Genomic DNA, 15,837 nt, shown 5'->3' with positions numbered 1-15,837 from the left:
AATTCCCACTCTTGATACATTAGCCTAACTTGTAAAGATGTTACCTCAAGTGGAGATGTCAGTAAAACGTTTGTTGCTTTCATGGTGTCATTCACTGTTGATCTCTTGATATTCCACCAAGGGAAACATCAAAAAAGAAGAAGTGTCTAGGAATGTTGTGTTCCAAGAACACAACCATTTTTCATGTATTTTCACAAGCATCGTCTTTGTATTGATATTAGAGCTGGCAGTCTTTCCTCCCCCCTGATTGTCTAAAAGAATTAATGAAGCAGGCCTTGCTAGTTAGTTATGCATGTTAGTTGGCAGATGCTCTGTTGTGCAGCCTGAAGGCAACAGTTAATGTCTATTTTCATTTTAAAATCCCCATTCCTGCCGTGGTGTTTTACAGTAAGAGGAGCATTATCATGAAACACGCTACTGTATATTTGACAGGATGAACACTTTGATTTTCTTGATCCACAGTGATGAAGGGGAAGGCTAGGGAATAAGAACACCCCTGTGAAACGTTCTATTGTTTTCTTATCTATTGTAAATAGTTTGCAATTGATGTTTCAGCTATAGGGGAACATTATCAGAGGCAATTTACTAGCTGTCACAATCATTAAGGAATTGGGCCAAGGTCATATGATTAGAACAGTGATGAGAAGTTATCTGATGTGGAAATGTGATGCTCATGTTGTGCTGGATAAAGACAGAGCAATTAATGCTTAGACAGGGCGTGTGTTATGTAATTACATGACCTGGTGCTGCTGTGATGTTTCTGCATTCCTGCTCTGTTACAGTAATGAATTAACGTTGCATTCTCCTTAGCAGCTGTATCCTTCACTGCAAAAATGATAGTTTTTATGTATAATCAGAGTCGTTTTCTGTCGCTGCTCTGTTCTGTATTATAGGAATTTTGTCAGGGGAAATCACATGATGGAATTGTCTAATTTTATTTTCTTCCCAATGGCAAAATGATGTTTACTGCAAAATTCGTGGTCAATTTCATTTTGCATCAGTATATTGTCATATAGCATTGCACAGAGCCATAAAGCATCAGACAACTGAGAAGCAAGACAAATAAACTGAACAGAGGCATGGAACAGAGGCAGCCATCTGATATTCAGTGCTACCCCAGCTTATCAGCTGAGCGGTCTCACTGACAACATGGAGACCACTACTCTTCACAGCAACAAGTGATTTCAGTGCTAGGCTGCTGCTGTATATACAAATGGGTCCACATTTATCTTGACCTTTAATAGGATTAACGGAGACTGGCCAGTCAGATTTAACCCCCTCCTTTAATGACTTAATCCCCTGCTGTATTGTTCTCTGTATTGTATTGCAGTTGAGAACAATAGATGAAGGGTTTATGCTAATAAGTCATGTTGTGCCTAGGCGCAGAAAACTAGTCAAGATAACCGTGGACCCATCTGTAGAAGCCATACAATTTATACATGCATGTGAAATTGTTATGGATACACTACATGGAGTTACAGTATAGGGATTTCATTAAACCCACCTATGATTTCACTGGACAGAAGTCACACAGGTGATTTAATTGGATAAAATTGTGGTGCTTCTACTCCATTGACTCTGCACAATAGCAGAGTGATGTCATCTCTGCCTGGGTGGGAAAGACTCTAACCACCACAAAGAAAGCAATGAATGGTTCGGGTAACATGCAGAGGGGTTAAAGGAGGTTGGTATATATTGGCTTGGCTGGTGATATGCTGTGAGAAGTGGATCGTAGATTGTTTATAGATGTATCCTCATACACCTAGCTTCAATACACCATGCGGCACAAGATGCCTGGCACTTGTGAGCTGCACTGAGTGGCGCAGTGTCTCTTTCACTCAAATGTGCATATTAATTGCAGTGTGATGTGATAAAGCTGTTTCACGAGACTGCATGATTAATTTGATGTGACACTTGTATATCTGTGTGCTACTGATACCCCTTTTCCATCTGTAGCACGACGACACGGCTGCGACCTGTGCTACAGCCCCCTTTCCCACAGCGCTCATCAACCCAGCATATTGCCGGGTTGGTGACGCGGCAGGGGCAGCGCTCCCAGCGCCGCCCTCCCATACACTGTGAACGGGAGCTGTGTCGCCTCTATGCGGCTCCTGTTCACACTACACAGCTTACCGGGTTGAACACGTGTTTAACCAGGCAAGCTACCCGGGTTGGATTCCCAGATCACTTGATCCGGGAATTTGCAGGGGGACCCTTTTCCACTAGGAAAAAACACGGGTAAATGCGCGCCCCCGCGCATTTACCCGTGTTTTAAAATCTAGTGGAAAAGGGGTATGAGTCTGAATCTGTCTACAAAGCACAGCGGAACTTGGCATGAAATAAAGCGGTGGCATTGTAGAACTTTGTATATAGGGGGCAATTCAGACACCTGGTCGCACGCAGGCTATTTTTTGCACTTTTGCGACCAGGTACTCGCTGCCTACAGGGGAGGGGGTAAGGGCTTTGCATGAATGTGATGGGCTGTGCAGTGAGCTGCACATACAAAAGTTTGTGTAGTTTCTGCACAGCCCAGGACTTACTCAGCCGCTGGGAAGATCCTTGGTGTAGCTGACGTCAGGAGCCCTCCCTGGAAACGGCCGGGCCCGTCTGCATTTTTCCGGACACTCCCAGGAAACTGTGAGTTGCCGCCCACGAATGCCTTCTTCCTGTCAATGTTCTTGCGATCGCCAGTGCGATCGCTTTCTTCGTTCCTTTCGTCGCTGCCCGGCGATGGCCGTCGCACTTGCGCATTGCGGGTCACACGCATGTGCAGTACAGACGCGATCGCACGGCTGCAAACAATGCAGCGTGCAATCGGGTCTGAATAACCCCCATAGTCTCAGTTGCACACAGGTATAAAAGGGTTTCATATTAAATTAATCAGTGCAGTCACGTGAAGTGGTTTTGATGCAGAACATTGGGAATAAGACGCACATTCAAGTGAACCTAGCATGCCAAGAAGGCATGCTTGGTGCTACTGAAGCAATAGGGTATGAGGACACATCTGTAGGATTGTATATGATAGGCATAAAACAGGAGTCTGGTACTCTGTGCATATATTTGTTGTGCAAGAGCCTGGTGTGCACATACTGTAGTTGCCTACCCTCCCACATTCTGCAGGAGACTCTCTGAAATAGTAGCAATCTCCCTGACTCCCTGAATAGACTAGAAATCTACCTGATTGCACCTTTTTCCCATTATGTAATTGTTATATTCTTGGGGAAGGGGGGGGGGGGGGGGATCAGAGATACATACATTCAAATGGGATCATCACCAGTGCCATGTCCCTGCATTGGTGACAAGGCACAATGATCCCTATGGCTACATGCATTTTAAAAAAGGTTTCTCGTGTCCTCTTGCAAAATACAATACACAAACAAATCCTGCAAAATATCAGTGTCTTTTCTTCAACAAGTAGATCTTACTAACTTTGGGGCTCATTTACATTTGGATGTACAGATGTAGCCACGCTCATTGTGGCTACATCTGTGCCCCGGCGCGATGCATGAATGGGAGCGTCTCTGTAGGCTGCCTCGGCGCAGCTAGACGCCGGATCGCATAGCTGTGCCAACAGTGCCTGTCTGCGATGTAGCCACGCTAGATGTGCATGGCTACATCTCTAAGTCATTTTCATGACACGCCTCTCAGATATAGCAGTACACATACGCGCTGACAGTGTCGGACTGGCGCATGTAGGGCCCACCAGGAGACTGCAGTGGTAGGGGCCCATGTTTAGGGGTGTGGCCAGTCCACAGAGGGCGTGTGACCTGCCACCTCATTGGTTTGACTAACCATTAGAGAGTGCAACGTCTGGGCCCCTTCATAAATATATGCAATAAATTCAGATGCTGCATGCATGATAAGGTCCCAGATTAATAACAGATTAATAACAGCAATGCAGTGTAGAAAATACACCATAGTCCAGTATAAGGTAACATATGTATAATGTATAATCCAAGTGCACAGTCTGGAACCTGATCCTTAGAGCAGGAGGTGGGCCCCCAGGCAGTGGGGCCCACCGGTGGTTTCCCCTGTACCCCTGTGGGCCAGTCCAAGCCTGCGCGCTGATACTGTAGGTGTTACTTAAACAATCCCCCTAAAATGCTTTTTCAAAAGTAGGCAAGTATGGTGTGCACAAAACTGCTGGGCACAGAGCTGATTGGCACAGTACTAAGCATAAGAATGCATGTGACAAATACAATGGTCGTATGCCAGTGGTTCACAAACGTCCTTGAATCACAGCACACAAGAGTATCATCATTTTGTCACGGTACCCTTTGGCCAAAAGTTTCTCATTGAGAAATTCAGCAAAAATATGAAGTAAATTGTGCTTATTATATGTCATCCTTAGGGTCAGTTATGGGGCAGCGGACAGGGTTACGCTTCTGTTTCTACAGATATTTTATGATAGGCAAAACCATTGTTAGCGGCTGACGATCACATTGTCCCACTGTTATCTTGACAGTTCAGCATACTTACCTACTCTCCCGGAATGGCTGGGAGGCTCCAGAAAATCAGGTGGCCCTCCCGGCCCACCGGAGGAGCAGGTAAGTCTCCTGATTTTGGAGGCCACCCCTGCCCGGCCGCCCACTTAGCGAGTAAATTGGGTGGTCGATCGCATCATCATAGCCATGCCCCATGCTGTATAATGCCGGTAATGACGCTATCATGGCCACCATGCCTCCCCGTACCGCCTCCATTATTTAGTAACGCCTCCACCCCGCCCCCTTTGCCTCATCACACCCATGCACTATTTCCCAGCTGAGCTGGCCTGGCGATTCAGTTATGAGGTTAGTATAAAGCAGTGGTCAGCATTAACCTGGGCTCTATGTGATGGGCGTGAGGGTTTTCTACAATTCACAAAGCTGCAATGATCAGTATAGAACTATAGTGGACACAATACGTGTACCATCTCAAACACACTAATTACATTTCCACAATCAGATAAGTTAGGTAAAGTATTTAGTTCAATAGGACTGTACATTGCATGCTCTATTATTCTAACTGAACTAAAAAGAAAGAATCCAGTATATTCAAAAGTCATTATAGTCTGACGGTTGCTTTACAGTTATTTATTATTTATTACCAGTTGTTTATATAGCGCACACATATTCCGCAGCGCTGTACAGAGAATATTTGGCCATTCACATCAGTCCCTGCCCCAGTGGAGCTTACAATCTATATTCCCTATCACATTTACACGCAGTCACATTCATGCTAGGGTTAATTTTTTGGGGGGATTAACCCATCAGTATATTTTTAGGATGTGGGAGGAAACCGGAGTACCCAGAGGAAACCCACGCAAGTATGGGGGAGAATATACAAACTCCACACTGTTAGGGCCATGGTGGGGATCGAATCCATGACCTCAGTGCTGTGAGGTAGTAATGCTAACCATTACACCATCCATACTGTACAGTTGGTTTGGTTTTATTGGCAAAATGTTGCACTGTGGAAATAACACTTGTCAGACAGAAAAACTGTAGGAGTCCTTGAGCTTAATGCATAGAGGACATGGTCAGTAGTCCTACCCCTATCTGCAGTACATTTAATTTTCAAGGTCTGCACTATTCCCATGACTTTTTATACTGCAAGACAATCAGCAACACTGTTAACACCAAAGCCTTTGTCCTATTTTCCACATGTGTGCACTTTGTGAAAACTGTATATACGGTAATATTCATACCACTTACCATATGTACAAGGATTGTTCATAAATGTTTGACAAGTTTAAGGGGTATATTCAATTGAAGTTGAAAGCTGCCGTCTGTCGAAAAGACGGCAGTTTTCGACTTTTTAAGGTCGAATCGTGATTCGACCTATTCAATATATCCCAAAAATTTTCGACAAGTCTAGGGGTACCAGATTTTTGAAAAAACGGCCTTGGGGAACCGGAGATATCCAACTGGAAAGCAGTGGCTCTCGTCAAAGCCTGTTAATTGCTGTTCCCAGCCAGATATCTCTGGTTCTGTCTGACTTAACGTTTTTCAGAGGGTATACTTCAAAAACTGGGACTCTCCCCTTTCGGTGGTCACTGGCAGCTTGTCTCTACTATGCCCAGCAGAAGAACCAGATAGATCAGCCTTCCAGCAGCTGGTCCCTGCTCCAACTCCACACGCCTGGTATGCAGTTTTATATTTTCATTGGTGAATTGCTCTGGCTCCTGAACTCTGATCCCCAAGTCCCCAGTATCTTCTGACAGGTGGGACTCTCTAGGTTTTTATACAATTGAAAGCTAAGAAATCTATTTGCAGGAACTGGAGATATCTGCAGTCAAGCAAGCTGTTCTCCTAACGGAAAATGAATATTAAGCCCACTCCACTATCCACCCTCCCCTACGTATTAAACACCCCCTACCACCCTGGGATTAATGTGACTATCCACCCTCCCCTACATATTAAACACCCCCTACCACCCTGGGATTAATGTTCGGGGGTCCTTCATTCAGCTTAATGCCCTTTCTACAGTTTAGTGTTCTCCCTCCTGCCCCCATCTCCCACCATCTGTGCAGTAAAGGAGTAATTAGCAGAAATTACTGCTCCAGGTCCTACATGCTGAGCGGAAGATAGAACACCCCCTACGGGACATCAAAGCTGCAGCTGATAGCACCCCACCACACCCCTACCGCTGGAGAATGGGTAAGGGCTCCAGTGCATTGCTTTGCCCAGGGGCAGGCCCGGTGCTACCCGCTCAGCGAAGGGATGCAGTGTAGGGAGGCGCTGGGACGGAGAGGCGCTGTCCCTGCTTTGCATCCCTTTCCTGCTGCTGCGCCGTCCTGTCCCTCCTGCTGCTGCTGCCAGCTGCTGTGCCTGTCACTGTATGACAGGCACTGGCAGCGGCGCCGGCAGCATGAAAAGCCTCCTCCCCTCACCTGTGTGGCAGCACTGTGTACGGATCAGAGGAAGGGGCGGAGCTACACGGGACAGAAGGGGGCAGAGCTATATGGTTCAGAAGGGTGAGGAGCTACAAGGGACGAAAGGGGGTGGAGCTACACGGGCCAGGATGCTGTACAGAGGGAGACTGGAGAGTAATTACAGTGGCGGCAAGCCAGACTTAGGTAAGTGGAGGGTGAGAGAGAAATGTATGTGTGTGTATGGTGGGGTTGTGTATCGTGTGTGTGTGTGTGTGTGTATGGTCGGGTTGTATGTGTGGGTGTGTATATACAGATGTGTCCTGCTACAGCTTTGCTGCATATAGCAGCTTGCTATAGTGGGATTGCGACGAAAAATAAGATTTTACTTACCGATAAATCTATTTCTCGTAGTCCGTAGTGGATGCTGGGACTCCGTCAGGACCATGGGGATTAGCGGCTCCGCAGGAGACAGGGCACAAAAATAAAGCTTTAGGATCAGGTGGTGTGCACTGGCTCCTCCCCCTATGACCCTCCTCCAAGCCTCAGTTAGGATACTGTGCCCGGACGAGCGTACACAATAAGGAAGGATTATGAATCCCGGGTAAGACTCATACCAGCCACACCAATCACACCGTACAACTTGTGATCTGAACCCAGTTAACAGTATGACCAACGTAGGAGCCTCTGAACAGACGGCTCACAACAATAACAACCCGATTTTTTTTTTTGTAACAATAACTATGTACAAGTATTGCAGGCAATCCGCACTTGGGATGGGCGCCCAGCATCCACTACGGACTACGAGAAATAGATTTATCGGTAAGTAAAATCTTATTTTCTCTGACGTCCTAGTGGATGCTGGGACTCCGTCAGGACCATGGGGATTATACCAAAGCTCCCAAACGGGCGGGAGAGTGCGGATGACTCTGCAGCACCGAATGAGAGAACTCCAGGTCCTCTTTAGCCAGGGTATCAAATTTGTAGAATTTTACAAACGTGTTCTCCCCCGACCACGTAGCTGCTCGGCAAAGTTGTAATGCCGAGACCCCTCGGGCCGCCGCCCAGGATGAGCCCACCTTCCTTGTAGAATGAGCCTTGACAGATTTAGGCTGTGGCAGGCCTGCCACAGAATGTGCAAGTTGAATTGTGCTACAAATCCAACGAGCAATCGTCTGCTTAGAAGCAGGAGCACCCAGCTTGTTGGGTGCATACAGTATAAACAGCGAGTCAGATTTTCTGACTCCAGCCGTCCCTGAAATATATATTTTCAATGCCCTGACAACGTCCAGCAACTTGGAATCCTCCAAATCGCTAGTAGCCGCAGGCACCACAATAGGCTGGTTCAGGTGAAACGCTGACACCACCTTAGGCAGAAAATGAGGACGCGTCCGCAGTTCTGCCTTGTCCGAATGGAAAATCAGATATGGGCTTTTATACGATAAAGCCGCCAATTCTGATACTCTCCTGGCTGAAGCCAGGGCCAGTAGCATGGTTACTTTCCACGTAAGATATTTCAAATCCACGGATTTGAGTGGCTCAAACCAATGGGATTTGAGAAAATCCAAAACTACATTAAGGTCCCACGGAGCCACTGGGGGCACAACCGGGGGCTGTATATGTAGTACCCCTTTTACAAAAGTCTGGACTACAGGAACTGAAGCCAATTCTTTCTGGAAGAAAATCGACAGGGCCGAAATTTGAACCTTAATGGACCCCAATTTTAGGCCCATAGACAATCCTGTTTGCAGGAAATGTAGAAATCGACCCAGTTGAAATTCCTCCGTGGGGGCCTTCCTGGCCTCACACCACGCAACATATTTTCTCCAAATGCGGTGATAATGTTGTGCAGTCACCTCCTTCCTGGCTTTTACCAGTGTAGGAATGACCTCTTCCGGAATGCCTTTTTTCCTTAGAATTCGGCGTTCAACCGCCATGCCGTCAAACGCAGCCGCGGTAAGTCTTGGAATAGACACGGTCCCTGCTGAAGCAGGTCCCGTCTTAGAGGTAGAGGCCACGGATCTTCCGTGAGCATCTCCTGAAGTTCCGGGTACCAAGTTCTTCTTGGCCAATCCGGAGCCACAAGTATCGTTCTTACTCCCCTTTGCCGTATAATTCTCAGTACTTTTGGTATGAGAGGCAGAGGAGGGAACACATACACTGATTGGAACACCCACGGTGTTACCAGAGCGTCCACAGCTATTGCCTGAGGGTCTCTTGACCTGGCGCAATACCTGTCCAGTTTTTTGTTGAGGCGAGACGCCATCATATCCACCTTTGGTTTTTCCCAACGGTTCACAATCATGTGGAATACTTCTGGATGAAGTCCCCACTCTCCCGGGTGTAGATCGTGTCTGCTGAGGAAGTCTGCTTCCCAGTTGTCCACTCCCGGAATGAACACTGCTGACAGTGCTATCACATGATCTTCCGCCCAGCGAAGAATCCTTGCAGCTTCTGCCATTGCTCTCCTGCTTCTTGTGCCGCCCTGTCTGTTTACGTGGGCGACTGCCGTGATGTTGTCCGACTGGATCAACACCGGCTGACCCTGAAGCAGGGGTTTTGCCAGACTTAGAGCATTGTAAATCGCTCTTAGCTCCAGTATATTTATGTGAAGGGACATCTCCAGGCTTGACCATACTCCCTGGAAGTTTCTTCCCTGTGTGACCGCTCCCCAGCCTCTCAGACTGGCATCCGTGGTCACCAGGACCCAGTCCGGTATGCCGAATCTGCGGCCCTCTAACAGATGAGCACTCTGCAACCACCACAGAAGAGACACCCTTGCCCGTGGCGATAAGGTTATCCGCTGATGCATCTGCAGATGCGATCCGGACCATTTGTCCAGCAGATCCCACTGAAAAGTTCGTGCGTGGAATCTGCCGAATGGAATCGCTTCGTAAGAAGTCACCATCTTTCCCAGTACTCTTGTGCATTGATGCACAGACACTTTTCCTGGTTTTAGGAGGTTCCTGACAAGTTCGGATAACTCCCTGGTTTTCTCCTCCGGAAGAAACACCTTTTTCTGAACCGTGTCCAGAATCATTCCCAGAAACAGCAGACGAGTCGTCGGGTTCAATTGAGATTTTGGAAAATTCAGAATCCACCCGTGCTGTTGCAGCACTACTTGAGTTAGTGCTACTACGTCCTCCAGCTGTTCTCTGGACCTCGCCCTTATCAGGAGATCGTCCAAGTAAGGGATAATTAATACGCCTTTTCTTCGCAGAAGAAACATAATTTCGGCCATTACCTTGGTAAAGACCCGAGGTGCCGTGGACAATCCAAACGTCAGCGTCTGAAACCGATAATGACAGTTTTGCACCACGAACCTGAGGTACCCTTGGTGTGAAGGGCAAATTGGGACATGCAGGTAAGCATCCTTGATGTCCAGGGACACCATAAAGTCCCCTTCTTCCAGATTCGCTATCACTGCTCTGAGTGACTCCATCTTGAACTTGAATTTTTTTATGTACAGGTTCAAAGATTTCAGATTTAGAATAGGTCTTACCGAGCCGTCCGGCTTCGGTACCACAAATAGAGTGGAATAATACCCCTTTCTCTGTTGTAGGAGGGGTACCTTGACTATCACCTGCTGAGAATACAGCTTGTGAATGGCTTCCAATACCGTCGCCCTGTCTGAGGGAGACGTTGGCAGAGCAGACTCTAGGAACCGGCGAGGGGGAGACTTCTCGAATTCCAACCTGTAACCCTGAGATACTATCTGCAGGATCCAGGGGTCCACCTGTGAGTGAACCCACTGTGCGCTGAAATTCTTGAGTCGACCCCCCACCGCCCCTGAGTCCGCTTGTAAAGCCCCAACGTCATGCTGAGGGCTTTGCAGAAGCCGGGGAGGGCTTCTGCTCCTGGGAAGAAGTTGCTTGGTGCACTCTCTTACCCTTTCCTTTGCCTCGGGGCAGATAAGACTGTCCTTTCGCCCGCTTGTTCCTAAAGGAACGAAAGGACTGCGGCTGAAAAGACGGTGTCTTTTTCTGTTGGGAGGGGACCTGAGGTAAAAAGGTGGATTTCCCGGCTGTTGCCGTGGCCACCAAATCCGATAGACCGACCCCAAATAATTCCTCCCCCTTATACGGCAATACTTCCATATGCCGTTTGGAATCCGCATCACCTGACCATTGACGCGTCCATAAACTTCTTCTGGCAGATATGGACATCGCACTTACTCTCGATGCCAGAGTGCAAATATCCCTCTGAGCATCTCGCATATAAAGAAAAGCATCCTTTAATTGCTCTAAAGTCAATAAAATACTGTCCCTATCCAGGGTATCAATATTTTCAGTCAGGGAATCCAACCAAACCACCCCAGCACTGCACATCCATGCAGAGGCGATGGCTGGTCGCAGTATAACACCAGTATGAGTGTATATACTTTTCAGGGTAGTTTCCAGCCTCCTATCCGCTGGATCCTTGAGGGCGGCCGTATCTGGAGACGGTAACGCCACTTGTTTTGATAAGCGTGTGAGCGCCTTATCCACCCTAGGGGGTGTTTCCCAGCGCGCCCTAACCTCTGGCGGGAAAGGATATAATGCTAATAACTTTTTTGAAATTAGCAGTTTTCTATCAGGGTTAACCCACGCTTCATCACACACTTCATTCAATTCGTCTGATTCAGGAAAAACTACAGGTAGTTTTTTCAGACCCCACATAATACCCCTTTTTGTGGTACATGCAGTATCAGAGATATGGAAAGCCTCCTTCATTGCCGTGATCATATAACGTGTGGCCCTACTGGAAAATACGTTTGTTTCTTCACCGTCGACACTAGATTCAGTGTCCGTGTCTGGGTCTGTGTCGACCGACTGAGGTAAAGGGCGTTTTACAGCCCCTGACGGTGTCTGAGACGCCTGTACAGGTACTAACTGGTTTGCCGGCCGTCTCATGTCGTCAACTGATTTTTGTAATGTGCTGACATTATCACGTAATTCCATAAACAGCGCCATCCATTCCGGTGTCGACTCCCTAGGGGGTGACATCACCATTACAGGCAATTGCTCCGCCTCCACACCGACATCGTCCTCATACATGTCGACACACACGTACCGACACACAGCAGACACACAGGGAATGCTCTTATCGAAGACAGGACCCCACTAGCCCTTTGGGGAGACAGAGGGAGAGTTTGCCAGCACACACCCAAGCGCTATAAATATATAGGAACAACCCTATAGAAGTGTTGTCTCCTTTATAGCAGCTTATATATATATATAAATCGCCAAAAAAGTGCCCCCCCCCTCTCTGTTTTACCCTGTTTCTGTAGTGCAGTGCAGGGGAGAGTCCTGGGAGCCTTCCTGAGCAGGAAAATGGCGCCGTGTGCTGAGGAGATAGGCTCCGCCCCCTATTTCGGCGGGCTCTTCTCCGGTGTTTGTGAGACCTGGCAGGGGTTAAATACATCCATATAGCCCCAGGGGCTATATGTGATGTATTTTTTTAGCCAGAACGAGGTATTATCACTGCTGCCCAGGGCGCCCCCCCCAGCGCCCTGCACCCTCCGTGACCGCCGGTGTGAAGTGTGTGACAACAATGGCGCACAGCTGCAGTGCTGTGCGCTACCTCATGAAGACTGAAAAGTCTTCTGCCGCCGTTTTCTGGACCTCTTCACTTTTCGGCATCTGCAAGGGGGTCGGCGGCGCGGCTCCGGGACCGGACTCCATGGCTGGGCCTGTGTTCGATCCCTCTGGAGCTAATGGTGTCCAGTAGCCTAAGAAGCCAATCCATCCTGCACGCAGGTGAGTTCACTTCTCTCCCCTAAGTCCCTCGATGCAGTGAGCCTGTTGCCAGCAGGACTCACTGAAAATAAAAAACCTAAAAACTTTTTCTAAGCAGCTCTTTAGGAGAGCCACCTAGATTGCACCCTGCTCGGACGGGCACAAAAACCTAACTGAGGCTTGGAGGAGGGTCATAGGGGGAGGAGCCAGTGCACACCACCTGATCCTAAAGCTTTATTTTTGTGCCCTGTCTCCTGCGGAGCCGCTAATCCCCATGGTCCTGACGGAGTCCCAGCATCCACTAGGACGTCAGAGAAATGTATAGACGCATGCCGCGTGCGTACACATCGCTGCTGGCTCCCATTACACTCAATGGGCATGTGACCATTAACTCCCATTGAAGCGAATGCAAATCAGGAGCATACAACCCTGCTATGCAGTGATCAGTGTGTTGCAATGCTGCAACACTGTAAGAGGACACATCTGTATGTCTGTGTGTGTGTATGGTGGGGATGTGTGTGTGAGGTGTGACTGTGTGTGTGCGCGTATTATGGACGCTACTACTGGGGGGGCATTACGTATAACGACGCTACTGCTGGGGGGGCATTACGTTTAACGACGCTACTACTGGAGGGCATTTCATTTACGGACGCTTCTACTACTGGGGGGGCATTACGTATAACGTTGCTACTACTGGGGGGGCATTACGTATAACGTTGCTACTACTGGGGGGGCATTACATTTACGGACGCTACTACTACTGGGGGGGCATTACATATAATGTCGCTACTACTGGGGGGGCATTACATTTACGGACGCTACTATTACTGGGGGGGCATTACGTATAACGACGCTACTACTGGGGGGACATTACATGTAAGGACGCTACTACTGGGGGGCATTACGTATAAGGACACTACTACTACTACTAAGGGGGCATTACGTATAAGGACGCGTCTACTACTGGGGGTGCACTACGTATAAGGACGCTACTACTGTGGGTGCATTATGTATAAGGATGCTGCTACTACTACTGGGGTGCATTATGTATAAGGATGCTGCTACTACTGGGGTGCATTATGTATAAGGACGCTACTACTACTGGGGTGCACTATGTATAAGGACGCTACTACTACTGGGGTGCATTATGTATAAGGATGCTGCTACTACTACTGTGGTGCATTATGTATAAGGATGCTGCTACTACTGGGGTGCATTATGTATAAGGATGCTGCTACTACTGGGGTGCATTATGTATAAGGATGCTGCTACTACTGGGGTGCATTATGTATAAGGATGCTGCTACTACTGGGGGGCATTATGTATAAGGACGCTACTACTACTGGGGGGCATTATGTATAAGGATGCTACTACTGGGGGGCATTTTGTATAAGGATGCTACTACTACTGGGGTGCATTATGTATAAGGATGCTGCTACTACTGGGGTGCATTATGTATAAGGATGCTGCTACTACTGGGGGGCATTATGTATAAGGACGCTACTACAACTGGGGTGCATTATGTATAAGGATGCTGCTACTACTGGGGTGCATTATGTATAAGGATGCTGCTACTACTGGGGTGCATTATGTATAAGGATGCTGCTACTACTGGGGTGCATTATGTATAAGGATGCTGCTACTACTGGGGGGCATTATGTATAAGGACGCTACTACTACTGGGGGGCATTATGTATAAGGATGCTACTACTGGGGGGCATTATGTATAAGGATGCTACTACTACTGGGGTGCATTATGTATAAGGATGCTGCTGCTACTACTACTGGGGGGCATTATGTATAAGGATGCTGCTACTACTGGGGGGCATTATGTATAAGGATGCTACTACTGGGGGGCATTATGTATAAGGACGCTACTACTACTGGGGGGCATTATGTATAAGGATGCTGCTACTACTACTGTGGTGCATTATGTATAAGGATGCTGCTACTACTACTGGGGGGCATTATGTATAAGGATGCTGCTACTACTGGGGTGCATTATGTATAAGGACGCTACTACTACTGGGGGGCATTATGTATAAGGATGCTGCTACTACTACTGGGGTGCATTATGTATAAGGATGCTGCTACTACTACTGGGGGGCATTATGTATAAGGATGCTGCTACTACTGGGGTGCATTATGTATAAGGATGCTGCTACTACTGGGGTGCATTATGTATAAGGACGCTACTACTACTGGGGGGCATTATGTATAAGGATGCTGCTACTACTGGGGTGCATTATGTATAAGGACGCTACTACTACTGGGGGGCATTATGTATAAGGATGCTGCTACTACTGGGGTGCATTATGTATAAGGATGCTGCTACTACTGGGGTGCATTATGTATAAGGACGCTACTACTACTGGGGGGCATTATGTATAAGGATGCTGCTACTACTGGGGTGCATTATGTATAAGGACGCTACTACTACTGGGGGGCATTATGTATAAGGATGCTGCTACTACTACTGTGGTGCATTATGTATAAGGATGCTGCTACTACTACTGGGGGGCATTATGTATAAGGATGCTGCTACTACTGGGGTGCATTATGTATAAGGATGCTGCTACTACTGGGGTGCATTATGTATAAGGACGCTACTACTACTGGGGGCCATTATGTATAAGGATGCTGCTACTACTACTGGGGGGCATTATGTATAAGGATGCTGCTACTACTGGGGTGCATTATGTATAAGGACGCTACTACTACTGGGGTGCATTATGTATAAGGATGCTGCTACTACTACTGGGGGGCATTATGTATAAGGATGCTGCTACTACTGGGGGGCATTATGTATAAGGATGCTGCTACTACTACTGGGGTGCATTATGTATAAGGATGCTGCTACTACTACTGGGGGGCATTATGTATAAGGATGCTGCTACTACTGGGGTGCCTTATGTATAAGGACGCTACTACTACTGGGGGGCATTATGTATAAGGATGCTGCTACTACTACTGGGGGGCATTATGTATAAGGATGCTGCTACTACTGGGGTGCATTATGTATAAGGACGCTACTACTACTGGGGGGCATTATGTATAAGGATGCTGCTACTACTACTGTGGTGCATTATGTATAAGGATGCTACTACTACTGGGGGGCATTATGTATAAGGACGCTGCTACTACTACTGGGGGGCATTATGTATAAGGATGCTGCTACTACTACTGGGGGGCATTATGTATAAGGATGCTACTACTACTGGGGTGCATTATGTATAAGGACGCTACTACTACTGGGGGGCATTATGTATA

General features: G+C 47.6%; 1 protein-coding gene across 1 annotated transcript in view; it reads left to right on the top strand.

Annotated features, from left to right (window-relative positions):
• RYR3 (ryanodine receptor 3) overlaps positions 1–15,837 on the top strand; it is a 1,295,770-nt gene that overhangs the window by 1,157,833 nt on the left and 122,100 nt on the right.

Source organism: Pseudophryne corroboree, chromosome 12 (genome assembly GCF_028390025.1).
Source record: "Pseudophryne corroboree isolate aPseCor3 chromosome 12, aPseCor3.hap2, whole genome shotgun sequence".
Taxonomy (NCBI): Eukaryota; Metazoa; Chordata; class Amphibia; order Anura; family Myobatrachidae; genus Pseudophryne; species Pseudophryne corroboree.
The sequence above is the reverse complement of the archived record's forward strand: the minus strand, read 5'-3'. Positions and strand labels throughout refer to the sequence as shown.